We start from the raw sequence: 19,063 nt of genomic DNA on the forward strand, positions 1-19,063 counted from the left end.
TCTTGCCATCTGACTCAACACCAGACAACACACACAGGAGAGAAATCGTATAACTGTGATCAATGTTGGAAGAGTTTTGCTCGATCTGGAGAGCTGACAGCACACCAGAGAACACACACAGGAGAGAAACCTCATAGCTGTAATCAATGTGGGAAGAGATACTCTGATAAAAGATCTCTGATTAAACATCAGAAAATTCATGAAGGAGTTGTTACATGATATCTGTGAAATAAAATGTAGAATGTTTAAACATTGTAGTAGGAGTATTTTAATGATGTCACAATGTAGAATGTTTAACATTGTAGAAGGAGTATTTTAATGATGTCACAATGTAGAACCCTAAACGTTTGTCCCCTGTTCTATTGATTTCAGCATGATATGGATATTAGCCTCAGGGGGAAAATCCAGGCTCTGAAATGGAAGAGTTACTATTTATGAGTTTTAACAAAAAGTGACTAACAAAAAGAGTTGTTACACTTACCATGTTGGTGACCCACTGGAATCAAAATGCAACACTTCAAAATGTATTTGGCTGTTTTCTACCAGTTGTCCTCTAACCAGGGATGTACACATTATTCCCAGATTCCATGTGGTTTTTGAGCTGTTAGTTTTAACAGGACGTGCAACCTCATCTCCCTCCTCTCGCACAATTGATTTCAACATGATATTAATGAGTGATGACAAATAAGTGTTGTGTTCCTTTGTTTAGTGACCCCTACATTTAAATGCATCACTCCAAAATGTAGCTGACTGTCTTCTGCAGGTTGTCCTCTAACCAGTGAGGTAGAATATATCTCCATTTCCATGTGTTTATTTTAGTTGTGTTAGTTTCAACATCATGTACAACCTGATTTCCCCCTAATCGATATCAGTGATTTATTCCTACTTGTCAAAACAACAGCGTTTCTGGTGCTTGTACAGTTTTATAAGGTGCTTGTTTTAAATAATACAAGTAATATGATTATTGTGGCAGATGTTTGTGTATGTATTACATTTTATGTTTTCAATTTATCACAAACTGTTTCTGCATTTGGACTATTGATTTGGACACGTTTAAACTGTGACATTGGGGGATATCTCACCTAGCAAAATGTCGTTGAAAATAAGACTATGCCCGACATACAATATAAGTTGAAAAGAAAACAATTTAATTTCAACATACTTACAGCCTATACACATAGTCGCAGTACAATAATCAATTATATGAACAATCCTACATCACTCCAGGATTTATTTACAACATTCATGTGCTAAATGTCTTTATTCCACTACTGAAGAAGCAGGACTCAAACATTCAGCCTGACAAAATATACATTTTATGCCTCACCATTAAGTGAATTATTGCTAATACATATTAACAAAGGGGTGTACATTTGGTTTTTATATTTCATGTTTAATATTCATGTAAGATTTAGTAATCATAATTATTTATGCAACCAACTGACAATTTTTGGTACAATTATATTGACATTGCTGCCCTGCTTTTAGAATATCAGGGTTCATTCTCAGATGTGCCAAACCAAATGTACTAGAGCATGACATTGGGACTGGGCCCCGATCCAACAACATGCCTATCTAGTGAACCCTGAAAAGAGAGAGAAGCTCTGCAGTGAGGTGGAAAGTTACTACGGATATTAAGGAGCTAGTTCTAGAAGCTAGTGAGTTTTAGGAAGACGAGAGTTCTAGAAGCTAGTGGGTTTTAGGAAGACTAGAGTTCTAGAAGCTAGTGAGTTTTAGGAAGAGGAGAGTTCTAGAAGCTAGTGAGTTTTAGGAAGAGGAGAGTTCTAGAAGCTAGTGAGTTTTAGGAAGACGAGAGTTCTAGAAGCTAGTGAGTTTTAGGAAGACGAGAGTTCTAGAAGCTAGTGGGATTTAGGATTCTATAGAAAGAAAAAGGAGAAACAAATAATCCTATTGTATATTATTATTTAGAAATACGTGTTTTTTTCTTGTTTTTAATTGTTGACAGCCAGTAGACACCATGTTTATATTCTAGAAGGTGAAGCATTGTAGTTGGTTATAATGAGAAATGGAAGTTGTTTTCTGTTGGTGGTGAGCAAACTTGTCCATCAAAAATATAGGATATATTTGTTGTCTTAAGGGATAAGGTGTTACAGGCTTTGGTTTTTCCATTAATGTTTTGAGGTTGGACTTTAGCTCGTTAGCACGTCTAGCTCGTTAGCAAGCTCGTTAGCCCGTCTAGCTCGTTAGCCCGTCTAGCTCGTTAGCACGTCTAGCTCGTTAGCCCGTACAGCTCCGTTAGCACGTAGGACGCACTGATTGGTGTCACCTCGTTAGTCAGTATGTGTTACACCTGTGTTGGCTTGTCCATGTCTTTCAGAGCCCCTCCTAAACCCCACCTGTTTAGTTGTGGTTGTTGTCAGTGACTTTGTTAGTTCCCTCTTCTTTTTAAGTCACATTTTAGATTTTTCTTTGTGGGGAACGTAACAGCAAACAATGTAGTAAAACAAGCTGGTATTTTTTATTGTATGTTGCATCCAATTAATATTTTAATCAATGGCATTTCCTTAAAATGCTCATTAGTTTTTTATCCTCAGTATTTGTTTTTTCCTGTGAAGACATTGCGTTGCATCATGTCTGAAATATACTGTATAATTAAAGCTTGATTTTGCTGATTTGCTTTGAACATATTGTAATACAAATGACTGACCAATCAAGACTCTTGCCAAACCAATGATCTAATGTGTTAAAGCAACACATTTCTTGGTCCATAGTTTTTCCAGCCTGCTGAAGGCGTGGTGGAGCGGTAAACACCACCCCCGGCTCTACCAGGGGCTTGAGGTGGTCTCCCACAGCTCTGCTTATGTCATGTTCTGTGGCCTTGCTGTTCCATTTCTGACTGCCCCTGCAACACAGAAACACATTTAGTCATATTATATAAAACACTCAAAGTAATGGATATGGAGCATCTATGGCCTCAGTTACACCTGGCACCTAAATGCGACTTCTGTCATCCGATCACTCCAAGCTGCATTAGGTTCAGATCTACCAGGATGGGCCTTTGACATAGTCTGGACGCAGTCAGACCACTGAATATGCATAAGCAATGTAAAGAGATGGGGTGAATGAGTGGGGAAAATACATTCTACACAAATTACCTTCATAATAAATCAAATCTTATTGGTCACATACAGGTGTTCAGCAGATGTTATTGCGGGTGTAGTGAAATGCTTGTCCTAGTTCCCACAGTGCAGCAATATCTAACAATTAATATCTAACAATTTCACAACAAATACCTAATACACACAAATCTAAGTAATGGAATAAGAATATATAAATATATGGACGAGCAATGTCAGAGCTGCATAGACAGATACAGTAGAATAGGATAGAATACATAGACAGATACAGTAGAATAGAATACAGTATATACATATGAGATGAGTAATACATAGACAGATACAGTAGAATAGTATAGAATACAGTATATACATATGAGATGAGTAATACATAGACTAAGATACAGTAGAATAGTGTAGAATACAGTATATACATATGAGATGAGTAATGCCAGATATGTAAACATTATTAAAGTGACTAATGATTTCAAGTCTGTGTTTGTAGGCAGCAGCCTCTGTGTTAGTGATGCTATTTAACAGTCTGATGGCCTTGAGATTGAAAAACAGCTTCTGTCTCTCGGTCCCTGCTTTGATGCACCTGTACTGACCTCGCCTTCTGGATGATAGCAGGCTGAACAGGCAGTGGCTCGGGTAATAACAAAGAACAAATGTGTGTGTCTGAGGGGAAATTAACTTTCATACAGCCAAAAGGGGTGAGAAATTACACCAATATGAGTGGACAATTTGAACTAATGTTAATAAACATGGATGATGGAACATATTCCCTTTGCTGACGTGATGGCTATTTAAACCTCTCTAGGGTACGTGGGACGGTAGCCTCCCACCTGGCCAACATCCAGTGAAGTGCAGGGCACCAAATTCAAACTACAGAATTGTAAATATTTAACATTCTTGAAAATACACATGCAATATGTCAAATTTAAGCTTGACTTCTTGTTAATCCAGCCACGGTGTCATATTTCAAAAAAGGCTTTACGGTGAAAGCAAACCATGCGATTATCTGAGGACAGCACCCCATCAAACAAACACAGACAATCATATTTCAGACCGCCCGGCGCGACACAAAACTCAGAAACAACGATATAATTCATGCCTTACCTTTGAAGATCTTCTTTTGTTTGCACTCCAATTTGTCACATAAGCATCACAAATGGTCCTTTTGTTCGACTAATTCCGTCGTTATATCTCCAAAATGTCCATTTATTTGGCGCGTTTGATCCAGAAAAACACCGGTTCCAACTCGCCCAACATGACTACAAAATATTTAATAAGTTACCTGTAATCTTTCTGCAGTGATACTCCATCACATCTGGTTTGCACTTAGTGTGACTATCATTTGTTTTTCAACAGGACAATGACCCAACACACCTCCAGGCTGTGTAAGGGCTATTTGACCAAGAAGGACAGCGATATGTAGCATCAGATGACCTGGCCTCCACAATCACCCGACCTCAACCCAATTGAGATGGTTTGGGATGAGTTGGACCGCAGAGAAGGAAAAGAAGGAAAAGCAGCCAACAAGTGCTCAGCATATGTTGGAACTCCTTCAAGACTGTTGGAAAAGCATTCCTGATGAATTCCTCATGAAGCAGGTTGAGAGAATGCCAATAGTGTTATTGTTGTCACTATTATTGTACAATGTAGAAAATAGTAAAAAAAAAATATGTAAAAAATGGAATAAGTGTGTCCAAAATGTTAGTCCAACTAGTCTCCCACTGTTTAACCAGAATAACATGAGTTGTGTCCTTCAGACTGTTAGTCCATAATAAACTTGTCTCCCACTGTTTAACCAGAATAACATAAATTGTGTCCTTCAGACTGTTAGTCTATAATCAACTAGTCTCTCACTGTTCCCACTGCTGATATTCACAGAGAATAATTACAAGGATCATATTTCACAATCATTACCACTGCTGATATTCACAGAGAATAATTACAAGGATCATATTTCACAATCATTCCCACTGCTGATATTCACAGAGAATAATTACAAGGATCATATTTCACAATCATTACCACTGCTGATATTCACAGAGAATAATTACAAGGATCATATTTCACAATCATTACCACTGCTGATATTCACAGAGAATAGTTACAAGGATCATATTTCACAATCATTACCACTGCTGATATTCACAGAGAATAGTTACAAGGATCATATTTCTCAGTTGCATTGACCTGCAGACATCAGACGCCACCTCTCCCTTATGCACATGTGACTGAAATGGAACCAATCACAAAAATCCCTGACACAGCTTTGATGGCCCAAAAAAAACGAAACTGCACGTTTCTGCCAGCCAATGGGATAATTCCAGTGCAGTACATGTGTAGAGGGGTAATTCCAATTCAGGAAGTTCCTACCGTTTAACTTTTTGTCTGAACATTATAATATACATTTTACTCAACTGCGTTACCCACTCCAGTCAGCAGATGGCGGTGTGGGAATTTAAGGTAATGCTGTTGTTGTGACGTAAAATCTAGTGGACGGAACGCTTCGTTCAACAGCAACAACAGTTAGTCAGCCACCTCAGTAGCTTGCTAGACAAAATAGCCAAACCAATAAAGCTCTTTAGATGCTTTCGTGTATATTAGCCACTGTGTTTTAAACCCACTTCTGTCGTCTAGTTAGTTATCCGATTTAATTTCATATTTACGGTGTTGTTGTTATTATTCAGCTAGCGGGCTGGTTACGTTAGCATTAGCTTAGCTAGCTAACATCTCCGACCATGCGCTCACTAAGCTACTCTCCTCCTGCTAAAGAAGAGGTCTGTTGGACGGAGAAAGAAGCTCTCGTCAAAGAGGAGGAGGAAGAGGAGGCTGTTTCAATGCAAAAACAAGTAGAGGGTGAGGCTGTTACAGTGAAAGAAGAAGAGAAAGACGTTTCAGTAAAAGAAGAGGAAGATGCGTTCAGAGTGAAAGAGGAGGAGGATGTTACTGTAAAAGAAGAGGAGGAAGATGCAGTTTATGGAGTGGAAGAGGAGGGGGAGATGACTGTCACATCGAAAAAGGAAGAAGAGGAGGAAACTGTATATCTGGGCCCGGTTTCCCAAAGGCATGTTAAGGCATCCAATGGTTTTAACAATGAACGGGCCCTGATAAACACTAGTAAGTACTGTCTTAAATACAGAGTCACAAACTCTGCAGTTGTTGAACTGATGTGTGGTGTTAAAGGGGAAATCTGCAATTGCTACATCCATATTGTGACTTTATAATTATTAATTTATAGCCATTGATTCTTGAAGAATATAACACATGCCTCATGAGCTTAGTTCAACTGTTGTACCCCATCAGAACCCCCAAAGAAACTTTTTTTACTCCAATGTTTAGAAATGTAAACCAACACTGTATAGCCTCAACATGGTTAAAACTATAATGTTGATATCATGGATGGTCAGTCCTTGCATCCATTGGTCAGTCTATGAATTTGAGAGTAGTTACATTTCTCCAACCCCATAATCATCTTATTACCAAAACAGTGGTGGAATGACAGCTTGTTGTTGTATGAACTGCAGATTGGTTGATTGATTGTGTGGCTTTTTTAAAGGGGCAACCTAGTTTTAAAACAGAAACAAAATGGCTGCCCAGAGACTTGGTTTGGTAAACAGCTGAGGGATGGGGGAAGGAGAAATGTAACCACTCTCAAATTCATAGGGACCTCGTCAAGAAGTTCAGACATCTTGGCGTAACAGTTATAAGGTGTTGGCTTGACAGTCACTGGACCCAGGTTTGAGTTCAGCTCAGGGCCTCCCCCTGAATTCACTACACTATGAATACAAGGACTGGCCATCCATGAGGTCATAATGATAGTTTAACCAGGTTTCTAGGCTATATAGTATATTCTAGAATTCATCCATGATGTTATAATGATAGTTTACCCTGTTTGGGATAGGGGGCAGTATTTTCGCGTCCGGATAAAAAACGTACCCGATTTAATCTGGTTACTACTCCTGCCCAGAAACTAGAATATGCATATAATTAGTAGATTTGGATAGAAAACACTCTAAAGTTTCTAAAACTGTTTGAATGGTGTCTGTGAGTATAACAGAACTCATATGGCAGGCAAAAACCTGAGAAGATTCCATACAGGAAGGCCCTGTCTGATAATTTGTTGTCCTTCTGCATCTCTATCGACATTACAGCATCTGTGCTGTAACGTGACACTTTCTAAGGCTTCCATTTGCTCTCTAAAGCCACCAGAAAGTGGAATGGGGTGTCTGCTGTCTCTGGGCAAAGTACAGCAGCTCTGTTTGTGATCAGTCAGCCTGGGGACAGTGAGACTGAGATGCGCGTTCACGAGAATTCAATTTTTTTTTCTTTCAGCCTTTGAATGAATACAACGTTGCCCGGTTGTAATATTATCGCTATTTTACGAGAAAAGTAGCATAAAAATAGATTTTAAACAGCGTTTGATATGTCACAAAAACCAAAACCACAGCTAAATGCAGTACTAACCTTTGATAATCTTCATCAGATGACACTCCTAGGACATTATGTTATACAATACATGCATGTTTTGTTCAATCAAGTTCATATTTATATCAAAAACCAGCTTTTTACATTAGCATGTAAAAAGCCCATAGAGGTTAACCTCTATGGGCTAGGTGGGACGAATTCGTCCCACCTACGTAACAGCCACTGGCAGCCTGTGGCGCGATTTTCAAAACGTTAAAAATCCTATTACTTCAATTTCTCAAACATATGACTATTTTACAGCTATTTAAAGACAAGACTCTCGTTAATCTAACCACACTGTCCGATTTCAAAAAGGCTTTACAACGAAAGCAAAACATTAGATTATGTCAGCAGAGTACCAAGCCAGAAATAATCAGACACCCATTTTTCAAGCCAGCATATAATGTCACCAAAACCCAGAAGACAGCTAAATGCAGCACTCACCTTTGATGATCTTCATCAGATGACAACCCTAGGACAATATGTTATACAATACATGCATGTTTTGTTCAATCAAGTTCATATTTATATCAAAAACCAGCTTTTTACATTAGCATGTGACGTTCAGAACTAGCATACCCCCCGCAAACTTCCGGGGAATTTGCTAACATTTTACTAAATTACTCACGATAAACGTTCACAAAAAGCATAACAATTATTTTAAGAATTATAGATACAGACCTCCTCTATGCACTCGATATGTCCGATTTTAAAATAGCTTTTTGGTGAAAGCACATTTTGCAATATTCTAAGTACATAGCCCAGGCATCACGGGCTCGCTATTTAGACACCCGGCAAGTTTAGCACTCACCATAATCATATTTACTATTATAAAAGTTTGATTACCTTTTGTTGTCTTCGTCAGAATGCACACCCAGGACTGCTACTTCAATAACAAATGTTGGTTTGGTCCAAAATAATCCATCGTTATATCCGAATAGCGGCGTTTTGTTTGTGCGTTCCAGACACTATCCGAAATAGTAAAGAAGTGTCGCGCGCATGGCGCAATTCGTGACAATAAAATTCTAAATATTCCATTACCGTACTTCGAAGCATGTCAACCGCTGTTTAAAATCAATTTTTACGACATTTTTCTCGTAGAAAAGCGATAATATTCCGACAGGGAATCTCCTTTTCGGCAAACAGAGGAAAAATTCCCAAAGGCGGGGGCGGTCGGGTCACGCGCCTAAGCCCAGTGTCCCTTGATCGGCCACTTGAGAAAGGCGATAATGTGTTTCAGCCTGGGGCTGGAATGACGACATTCTGTTTTTTCCCGGGCTCTGAGCGCCTATGGACGACGTGGGAAGTGTCACGTTAGAGCAGAGATCCTTAGTAAATGATAGAGATGGAAAAGAAGTTCAAGAAATGGTCAGACAGGCCACTTCCTGTAAAGGAATCTCTCAGGTTTTGACCTGCCATTTGAGTTCTGTTATACTCACAGACACCATTCAAACAGTTTTAGAAAATGTAGGGTGTTTTCTATCCATATGTAATAAGTATATGCATATTCTAGTTACTGGGTAGGAGTGGTAACCAGATTAAATCGGGTATGTTTTTTATCCAGCCGTGTCAATACTGCCCCCTAGCCCTAACAGGTTAACTTCGGCGATGTCATTTTCAAAATAGCCTCCAACACTCTACTCAGCAAACTGGATGCAGTCTATCACAGTGCCATCCGTTTTGTCACCAATGCCCCATATACCACCCACCACTGCGACCTGTACGCTCTCGTCGGCTGGCCCTCGCTACATATTCGTCGCCAAACCCACTGGCTCCAGGTCATCTATAAGTCTTTGCTATGTAAAGCTCCGCCTTAACTCAGCTCACTGGTCACCATAGCAACACCCACCCATAGCACACGCTCCAGGAGGTATATCTCACTGGTCATCCCCAAAGCCAACACCTACTTTGGCCGCATTTCCTTCCAGTTCTCTGCTGCCAATGACTGGAACGAATTGCAAAAATCGCTGAAGTTGGAGACATATATCTCCCTCACTAACTTTAAGCATCAGCTATCTGAGCAGCTTACCGATCGCTGCAGCTGTACACAGCCCATCTGTAAATAGTCCATCCAACTGCCTACCTCATCCCCATGTTTTTATTTACTTTTTCTGCTCTTTTGCACACCAGTATTTCTACTTGCACATCATCATCTGCACATCTATCTCTCCAGTGTTAATTTGCTAAATTGTAATTACTTCACTACTATGGTCTATTTATTGCCTTGCCTCCGTACTCCATTTGCACACATTGTATGTAGATTTTTCTATTGTGTTATTGACTGTACGTTTGTTTATCCAACGTGTAACTCTGTTGTTTTTTTGTCGCACTGCTTTGCTTTATCTTGGCCAGGTCACAGTTGTAAATGAGAACTTGTTCTCAACTGGCCTACCTGGTTAAATAAATAAATAAAATCTTAACTTTATTGACAACACCCAAATGGATACTGTCATTAACGCGGTTCTTCAATAATTACACATAATTCTTAATGCTTTAGCAAGCATTATATTAAACAGGACATTCAAATATCCTTACAATTATAATCCAAAGTAGTGTGAAATGAACTCATCATCAACCTGGAAATGGAGGTTACTCCCCTGAGTTTCCCCCATTCACATTCAGAATACATTGTGAAAAACTAAAATCTTTGCTCACCATGTTTGCTCCAGGCAGATATACTACATCCATAACTAGTGGTTTCCTCATTAGCAGGGAGGAGTTTCTGCAATCAAATTGCCCTCGTGCCGCAATTTTAGCAAATACAGAAAGGGGCCTATATTGGAGACCAAAAGTCGTCTGGCACACTGCTTAGAGGTTCAACAACATGAATAACTTATTTCTAGCCTACAATCATTGATGTTACTACGAATGTGAAAACAAGACAAAATATGACTATTCTTGCTCATTTTAAGGCAAATGTCAAATAATTTTAACATTCATTACAGACGTCAATTGTTGTCCAACATCATGGCTCCGCTGTTGGCATCACCTTTTACAGTGGATTTCTGCTGTTGTGGGCCTTTAACCATCTGTCTGACTTTGTTGTTCACGCAGGAGAGAAACTTTACTATTGTGGGTCCTCTGGGGAGCCTCAACAACCTCATGATGCTGACGAGGCAGAGAAGAGTCTCTCCACATCAGAACACCTCAAGAAACACTTGCAGAGATCCACAGGGAAGAGAACTCACTGCTGCTCTGACTGTGGGAAGAGATTTACTTCCTCATCAGGCATTAAAATTCATCAGAGAATACACACAGGAGAGAAATATTATAGCTGTGGTCAATGTGGGAAGAGTTTTGGTCAATCTTGCCATCTGACTCAACACAAGAGAATACACACAGGAGAGAAACCTTATAGCTGTGGTCAATGTGGGAAAAGTTTTGGTCAATCTGGCCATCTGGTATCACACCAGAGAACACACACAGGAGAGAAATTGTATAGCTGTGATCAATGTGGGAAGAGTTTTGGTCGATCTGGAGAGCTGACAGTACACCAGAGAACACACACAGGAGATAAACCTTATAGCTGTGGTCAATGTGGGAAGAATTTTGCTGCATCTAGAACTCTGACACTACACCAGAGAACACACACAGGAGAGAAATCTTATAGCTGTGATCAATGTGGGAAGAGTTTTACTACATCTTGCTATCTGACTATACACCAACGAACACACACAGGAGAGAAACCATATAGCTGTAATCAATGTGGGAAGAGTTTTACTACATCTGGCTCTCTGACTTCACACCAGAGAATACACACAGGAGAGAAACCTTATATCTGTGATCAATGTGGGAAGAGTTTTAGTCAATCTAGCTATCTGACAAAGCACCAGAGAACGCACACAGGAGAGAAATCTTATATCTGTGGTCAATGTGGGAAGAGTTTTAGTCAATCTAGCTATCTGACAATGCACCAGAGAATGCACACAGGAGAGAAACCTTATAGCTGTGATCAATGTGGGAAGAGTTTTAGTCAATCTAGCTATCTGACTATACACCGATGAACACACACAGGAGAGAAACCTTATAGCTGTAATCATTGTGGGAAGAGTTTTGTTTCATCTAGCGGTCTGACAGTACACAAGAGAACACACACAGGAGAGAAATCTTATAGCTGTGACCAGAGATAATCTGATTAAAGACATCTGATCAAACATCAGAAAATACATACATGAAGGAGTTGTTTCATGATATCAATGAATTAATGTCACAATGTAGAATGTTTTAACATTGTAGAAGGAGTATTTTAATGATGTCACAATGTAGAATGTTTTAACATTGTAGAAGGAGTATTTTAATGATGTCACAATGTAGAACCTAAACGTTTGTCCCCTGTTCTATTGATTTCAACATGATATGGATATTAGCCTCAGGGGAAAATCCAGGCTCTGAAATGGAAGAGTTACTATTTATGTGATTTAACAAAAAGTGACTAACAAAAAAAGAGTTACACTTACCATGTTGGTGACCCACTTGAATCAAAATGCAACACTTCAAAATGTAGCTAGCTGTTTTCTACAAATTGTCCTCTAACCAGGGATGTACACATTATTCCCAGATTCCGTGTGGTTTTTGAGCTGTTAGTTTTAACAGGACTTGCAACCTCATCTCCCTCCTCTCGCACAATTGATTTCAACATGATATCGATGAGTGATGACAAATAAGTTCCTTTGTTTAGCGACCCCTACATTGAAATGCATCACTCCAAAATGTAGCTGACTGTCTTCTGCATGTTGTCCTCTAACCAGTGAGGTTAAATATATCTCCCATTTCCATGTGTTTTTTTAGTTGTGTTAGTTTCAACATCATGTACAACCTGATTTCCCCCCTAATCGATATCAGTGATTTATTGCTACTTGTTTGCTACTTGTCTGGTGCTTGTGCAGTTTATAAGGTGCTTGTTTAAAAAAAATCCAAGTAATATGATTATTGTGGCAGATGTTTGTGTTCATAACACATTTTATGTTTAGGTTTTCAAAATATCACAAACTGTTTCTGCATATTGGTTATTGATTTGGACACGTTAAAACTGTGTTTTGACATTGGGGATATCCCACCTAGCAACATGTCATTGAAAAGACTTTGAAAATAAGACTATGCAACCAAATATTTAATATTTACATTTCATGTGACATTTAGTAATCATAATTATTTATGTAACCAACTGACTATTATATTGACATTGTTACCCTGCTTTTATAATATCAGGGTTCATTCTCAGATGTGCCAACCCAAATGTACTAGAGCATGACATTGGGGACTGGGCCCCGATCCAACAACATGCCTATCTAGTGAACCCTGAAAAGAGAGAGAAGCTCTGCAGCGATGTGGAAAGTTACTACGGATATTGCAGGAGTTTCCTCTTGAAATCAGACATGTCTGTGGTGAGGACAACTTGGTTGCTGATTGTCTCAAAAAGTTTTGTCAAACAATTTTGTGTTTTGCGTTTAGCCAGTGCGTTGCCATGGATCACAATTTATTTTGACTGCATGTTTTTCTGTATTGGAGATGAGTTTTGTTTGGGCTCGTTCCAAGGGGATGAGAGTTCTAGAAGCTAGTGAGTTTTAGGAAGACGAGAGTTCTAGAAGCTAGTGAGTTTTAGGAAGAAGAGAGTTCTAGAAGCTAGTGAGTTTTAGGAAGAAGAGAGTTCTAGAAGCTAGTGAGTTTTAGGAAGAAGAGAGTTCTAGAAGCTAGTGAGTTTTAGGAAGAGGAGAGTTCTAGAAGCTAGTGAGTTTTAGGAAGACGAGAGTTCTAGAAGCCAGTGAGTTTTAGGAAGAGGAGAGTTCTAGAAGCTAGTGAGTTTTAGGAAGAAGAGAGTTCTAGAAGCTAGTGAGTTTTAGGAAGACGAGAGTTCTAGAAGCTAGTGAGTTTTAGGAAGAAGAGAGTTCTAGAAGCTAGTGAGTTTTAGGAAGAAGAGAGTTCTAGAAGCTAGTGAGTTTTAGGAAGAAGAGAGTTCTAGAAGCTAGTGAGTTTTAGGAAGAGGAGAGTTCTAGAAGCTAGTGAGTTTTAGGAAGACGAGAGTTCTAGAAGCCAGTGAGTTTTAGAAGCTAGTGAGTTTTAGGAAGAAGAGAGTTCTAGAAGCTAGTGAGTTTTAGGAAGACGAGAGTTCTAGAAGCTAGTGAGTTTTAGGAAGACGAGAGTTCTAGAAGCTAGTGAGTTTTAGTATTCTATAGTAAGTGAACCAAGGTGGGGGATTCTATAGAAAGAAAAAGGTGAAAAAATACTATTGTATATTATTATTATTTAAAAGTAAGTGTTTTTTCTTGTTTTTAATTGTTGACAGCCAGTAGACATCATGTTTATATTGGTGAAGGTGAAGCATTGTAGTTGATTATAATGTGAAATGGAAGTTGTTTTCTGTTGGTGGCGAGCAAACTTGTCCAACAAAAATGTAGGATATATTTGTTGTCTTAAGGGGGAAGGTGTTACAGGCTTTGGTTTTTCCATTTATGTTTTGAGGTTGGACTTTAGCTCGTTAGCACTGATTGGTGTCACCTCGTTAGTCAGAATGTGTTACACCTGTGCTGGCTTGTCCATCTCGTTATGGTTGAATATTGCATCCAATTGTTAATATTTTAATCAATGGATTTTCCTTGGAATGTTCCGTAGTCTTCCAGTTGTGTAGTAAATACCCGTTTATTTTCATTGTTTTTTCCTGTGAAGCCATTGCGTGGCATCCATGTCTGAAAAGTGCTGTATAAATAAAGCTTGATTTGATTTGAGCATATTGCAAAAACAAAGGAACCCAATGATTGACAATCAACAGACTTCATTATTTTTTAATTTTATTTAACCTTTATTTAATTAGGCAAGTCGGTTAACCTCTAGAGGACCCCTTCCCGCTCTGATCCCGCTAATGGGATTTATTGATAAGATACCATGGCGGGAAATTCAAAACTGCAAGAATCTAATAATTTCAATTTCTCAAACAATCAACTATTTTTCACCATTTGAAAGATAAACATCTCCTAAATCCAACCACATTGTCCGATTTCAAAGAGGCTTTACGGCGAAGCATAAAGTTAGGTTATGTTAGGAGAGTACATTGAAAATAGCTGTGTGTAATGTTTTGTCAATTCAAAGACAGGCGTCAACAAAAGCAGAAAACCAGCTAAAATTATGCACTAACCTTTGACAATCTTCATCAGATGACACTCCTAGGACATTATGTTATACAATACATGCATTTTTTGTTCCATCAAGTTCATATTTATATCCAAAAACAGCATTTTACAGTGGCGGTGAAATTCAGAATTTTTTTTCCCTCAAATGCTTCCGGTGAAGCAGCGTTACAATTTACAAAATTACTATTCGAAAACATTGGTAAATTATAATATTGTCATTCAAAGAATTATAGATTAACATCTCATAAATGCTACCGCATTGCCAGATTTAAAAATAACTTTACTGGGAAATCACACTTTGCAATAAACCGGGTGCTATGCTAAGAACAATAGGCTAGGATATACAGGTTAGCACCATCTTGGAACCATCTAATATCAATAATACTATTGTAAATAATCCCTTACCTTTGATTATCTTCATCAGAAGGAACTTCCAGGAATCCCAGATCCACAACAAATGTGGTTTCTTTCGACAAAGTTCATAATTTATGTCCAAATAACTCCAAGTTGTTCCATGTTGTTAGCGCGTTCAGTAGGCTCCTCAAAATGTAGGGGGGGGGGGGAGTCACGACGAAAAGTTTAAAAAAAAATCTATTTACGTTCGTTCAAACATGTCAAACGTTGTTTAGCATCAATCTTTAGGGCCATTTTTAACGTGAAACATCAGTAATGTTTCAACCCGACCTCTCCTGTGTCTTGAAAAACGTTTTGAAAAATGTCTTGCCTCACATGAACGCGCATGTGCGCACAATAATGAAGTGACGACATCCCAGGGACGTCAACTTCCCTTCCTTGTCATCCGGTCTCTGTTCATCATAGACGCTTCAAACAACTTTATAAAGATCGTTGACATCTAGTGGAAGCCGTAGGAAGTGCAAAATGAATCCTTTGTTACTGTGTGATCTATTAGCAATGTCTCGAAAATAGTACAGCCACAAAATTCTCATTTCCTGCTTGTATTCTTCTCAGGTTTTTGCCTGCCATATGAGCTTTGTTATACTTACAGACACCATTCAAACAGTTTTAGAAAATTCAGAGTGTTTTCTATCCAAATATGTTAATAATATGCATATCCTAGCTTCTGAGTTGGTGTAGCAGGCAGTTAAAAATGGGCGCATATTTTTTTCAAAATTCTCAATACTGCCCCCTAGCCCCAACAGAACAAATTATTATTTACAATGATTGCCTACCAGGGAACAGTGGGTTAACTGCCTTGTTCAGGGGCAGAACAACATATACTGCTCAAAAAAATAAAGGGAACACTAAAATAACACGTCCTAGATCTGAATGAATGAAATAATCTTATCAAATACTTTTTTCTTTACATAGTTGAATGTGCTGACAACAAAATCACACACAAATAATCAATGGAAATGCAATTTATCAACCCATGGAGGTCTGGATTTGGAGTCACACTCAAAATTAAAGTGGAAAACCACACTACAGGCTGATCCAACTTTGATGTAATGTCCTTAAAACAAGTCAAAATGAGGCTCAGTAGTGTGTGTGGCCTCCACGTGCCTGTATGACCTCCCTACAACGCCTGGGCATGCTCCTGATGAGGTGGCGGATGGTCTCCTGAGGGATCTCCTTCCAGACCTGGACTAAAGCATCCGCCAACTCCTGGACAGTCTGTGGTGCAACGTGGCGTTGGTGGATGGAGCGAGACATGATGTCCCAGATGTGCTCAATTGGATTCAGGTCTGGGGAACGGGCGGGCCAGTCCATAGCATCAATGCTTTCCTCTTGCAGGAACTGCTGACACACTCCAGCCACATGAGGTCTAGCATTGTCTTGCATTAGGAGGAACCCAGGGCCAACCGCACTAGCATATGGTCTCACAAGGGGTCTGAGGATCTCATCTCGGTACCTAATGGCAGTCAGGCTACCTCTGGCGAGCACATGGAGTGCTGTGCAGCCCCCCAAAGAAATGCCACCCCACACCATGACTGACCCACCGCCAAACCAGTCATGCTGGAGGATGTTGCAGGCAGCAGAACGTTCTCCACGGCGTCTCCAGACTCTGTCACGTCTGTCACGTGCTCAGTGTGAACCTGCTTTCATCTGTGAAGAGCACAGGGCGCCAGTGGCGAATTTGCCAATCTTGGTGTTCTCTGGCAAATGCCAAACGTCCTGCACGGTGTTGGGCTGTAAGCACAACCCCCACCTGTGGACGTCGGGCCCTCATACCACCCTCATGGAGTCTGTTTCTGACCGTTTGAACAGACACATGCACATGTGGCCTGCTGGAGGTCCTTTTGCAGGGCTCTGGCAGTGCTCCTCCTGCTCCTCCTTTCACAAAGGCAGAGGTAGCGGTCTTGCTGCTGGGTTGTTGCCCTCCTACGGCCTCCTCCACGTCTCCTGATGTACTGGCCTGTCTCCTGGTAGCGCCTCCATGCTCTGGACACTACGCTGACAGACACAGCAAACCTTCTTGCCACAGCTCGCATTGATGTGCCATCCTGGATGAGCTGCACTACCTGAGCCACTTGTGTGGGTTGTAGACTCCGTCTCATGCTACCACTAGAGTGAAAGCACCGCCAGCATTCAAAAGTGACCAAAACATCAGCCAGGAAGCATAGGAACTGAGAAGTGGTCTGTGGTCCCCACCTGCAGAACCACTCCTTTATTGGGGGTGTCTTGCTAATTGCCTATAATTTCCACCTATTGTCTATTCCATTTGCACAACAGCATGTGAAATGTATTGTCAATCAGTGTTGCTTCCTAAGTGGACAGTTTGATTTCACAGAAGTGTGATTGACTTGGAGTTACATTGTGTTGTTTAAGTGTTCCCTTTATTTTTTTGAGCAGTGTATTTTTACCTTGTCAGCTCTAACCACTAGGCTACCTGCCACCCTCTTGCATAACCAATGAGCACATATCTTAGTATGAAAAACAGTATCAATTCAGTATATCTTCCACTATGTCAAAACAGTATCACTTTTCAACCAACCCAGTGCATTTGTTGAAACTGAAAAGTTTTGAAGTCAACAATACGTCAAGGATTCAACAACTGAAATCTGAAACAAACAACTGGATCAAACAGATCAATCCCACTGGACATTAGGTTTCATTCAGACCCTGCAGGGTTTAGATTCAGCCAGGACTAGTTAAACTAGGATATTTAAGTAGCTTTCGTGATCGTGTCTTAAATTTGGCTTAGTTAGTCGAGACTGGAGTAAGGTAAGTATGCCTGAATGAGAACACCTGGGTTAAGCCTGATTAGGTTCAGTATGAACACCTGGGTTAATCCTGATTAGGTTCAGTATGAACACCTGGGTTAATCCTGATTAGGTCCAGTATGAACACCTGGGTTAATCCTGATTAGGTTCAGTATGAACACCTGGGTTAATCCTGATTAGGTTCAGTATGAACACCTGGGTTAAGCCTGATTAGGTGCAGTATGAACACCTGGATTAATCCTGATTAGGTTCAGTATGAACACCTGGGTTAATCCTGATTAGGTTCAGTATGAACACCTGGGTTAATCCTGATTAGGTTCAGTATGAACACCTGGGTTAATCCTGATTAGGTTCAGTATGAACACCTGGGTTAATCCTGATTAGGTTCAGTATGAACACCTGGGTTAATCCTGATTAGGTTCAGTATGAACACCTGGGTTAATCCTGATTAGGTTCAGTATGAACACATGCTGTTGGTCTAGTGGTGCTCATTAAAACCCGGAATAGAAAACACCAATACTGGTGTGAATCTGGAGACGAAACAACGGCAGAGGCAAAAATAATTTGTTCAAAAAAACGCTCCAAAACAAATGTTGTCAAACCATCCAGTTATTGAAGGTACATTTAGTCTGCTAAATTTAGTCATTTAGCAGATGCTCTTATCCAGAGCGACTTACAGTAGTGAATGCATACATTTAATTTCATTTTCATGCATTTTTTGTACTGGCCCCCCGTGGGAATCAAACCCACAACCCTGGCGTTGTAAACACCATGCTCTACCAACTGAGCCACGGGGAAGGCCAGTATGTATAACACACCATGCTGGCGTTGTAAACACCATGCTCTACCAACTGAGCCACACTGCTGCTACTGAGCAGTAGAACAAGCGGGTTGGGCTGCAATTTGCTGTGAATTCAATGGAAATGTAACCACAAGAAGAGTACAACAACTTCAGGTGAGATATCTGCATTATTATCAGGATTACAGGAAGAAACAACAACTAGAGGTGAGATATCTGCATTATTATCAGGATTACAGGAAGAAACAACAACTAGAGGTGAGATATCTGCATTATTATCAGGATTACAGGAAGAAACAACAACTAGAGGTGAGATATCTGCATTATTATCAGGATTACAGGAAGAAACAACAACTAGAGGTGAGATATCTGCATTATTATCAGGATTACAGGAAGAAACAACAA

At 39.8% G+C, this 19,063-nt stretch overlaps 1 protein-coding gene and 1 non-coding gene across 2 annotated transcripts in view; both read right to left on the reverse strand.

Moving 5' to 3' along the window:
- LOC145875995 (uncharacterized) overlaps positions 1-19,063 on the reverse strand; it is a 459,138-nt gene that overhangs the window by 323,634 nt on the left and 116,441 nt on the right. The gene's annotated exons all lie outside the window — the stretch shown is intronic.
- trnav-uac (transfer RNA valine (anticodon UAC)) lies at positions 18,585-18,660 on the reverse strand. The gene has a single exon. It is a non-coding gene; the product is annotated as a tRNA-Val (tRNA).

This window comes from Salmo salar, unplaced genomic scaffold, assembly GCF_965601325.2.
Source record: "Salmo salar unplaced genomic scaffold, fSalSal1 ptg000414l, whole genome shotgun sequence".
In the NCBI taxonomy this organism is placed as follows: domain Eukaryota; kingdom Metazoa; phylum Chordata; class Actinopteri; order Salmoniformes; family Salmonidae; genus Salmo; species Salmo salar.